General features: G+C 42.5%; 1 non-coding gene across 1 annotated transcript; it reads left to right on the top strand.

Annotated features, from left to right (window-relative positions):
* Positions 1 to 721: 721 nt before the first annotated feature.
* On the top strand, positions 722 to 828 carry LOC135152468 (small nucleolar RNA R71). The gene has a single exon (XR_010291646.1). It is a non-coding gene; the product is annotated as a small nucleolar RNA R71 (small nucleolar RNA).
* The last annotated feature ends 432 nt before the right edge of the window (positions 829 to 1,260 follow it).

Genomic DNA, 1,260 nt, shown 5'->3' with positions numbered 1-1,260 from the left:
TCTGTATCACTAGGGAGATTCCCCTGTGGTCTGCTTAATAAAGCATTAGCTAACTGACCGACTTGCGTCTCCAAGGCTTTCAACGTTACTGCCTGACTCTTGTACATGAGTCTTAGTTCTTCCATGTCAGACCTTTCGTTAGCTGATTGCCATGATTCTGAAATCCCGGTGGGTGATAAGGCTGTTTAGGTGCATACTGTTGTGAAGTTCCAGCCTGACTATACTGTTTAGGTCCCTGTTGAAATCCTTGTTGAGGCTGATTATAACCCTGATTATTACTCCAGCTGAAATTCGGATGATTTCGGTTGTTAGGATGGTAAGTAGCTGGAGCAGGCTGTTGACCTCTCTGAAAATTGCTCACAAATTGTGCTGATTCACTAGAAATGGCACATTGATCAGTAGAGTGAGTACCAGCACATAATTCGCAAATAGAGATTGGCTGTGAATTCCTTGGTGAGCCAGAGAATCGACTTTCATCGTGAGAGCCTTAAGTTGAGCTGCAATAGCTGTAGATGTGTCAAGATCAAGAATTCCGGCTACCTTCCCTTGAGTGAGTCTTTGAGTAGGGTTCTGATATTCATTAGCAAGCCATCATTTCAATAAGATATAAGCTTCTTCATAACTTTTAGCCCATAGCGCACCTCCAGAAGCAGCATCAAGCATAGGTCTGGATTGAGGTCCAAGACCATTATAGAAACTGTTTATTTGCATCCAATCCGGCATGCCATGGTGGGGACACTTCCTTAGCATCTCCTTATATCGCTCCCAGGCTTCACAGAATGTTTCTCCTGATTGTTGAGAGAATTGAGATAGAGCATTTCGTAGTGCAGCAGTCTTTGCCATGGGGAAGAATTTAGTGAGAAATTTCTGAGCTAGATCTTCCCATGTAGTAATCGAACCAGATGGTAAAGAATGTAACCATCCCTTAGCCTTATCTTCAGTGAAAATGGAAAAGCCTTAGCTTCACAGCATCATCAGAGACGTCATTAAATTTGAAAGTGTCACAGATCTCTATAAAATTCCGTATATGCATATTAGGGTCTTCAGTAGGAGAACCCCCATACTGTACCGAGTTCTGGACCATTTGAATAGTTCCTGGTTTGATTTCAAAGGCTTTGGCTGCGATTGCAGGCCTGACAATGCTTGACTGGATATCATCGATCTTTGGCATAGAGAAATCCTTCAATGCCTTACTGTCTGGTTGTGCTTCAGGTTCTGTCATTGTTTCAGAATCAGAAGAAGAAGATGAAGATGAATCAA

The sequence above is a fragment of the Daucus carota genome, chromosome 4, assembly GCF_001625215.2.
Source record: "Daucus carota subsp. sativus chromosome 4, DH1 v3.0, whole genome shotgun sequence".
Lineage (NCBI taxonomy): Eukaryota > Viridiplantae > Streptophyta > Magnoliopsida > Apiales > Apiaceae > Daucus > Daucus carota.
Note: the sequence above shows the minus strand (reverse complement) of the source record. Positions and strands in the feature narration are given on the sequence as shown.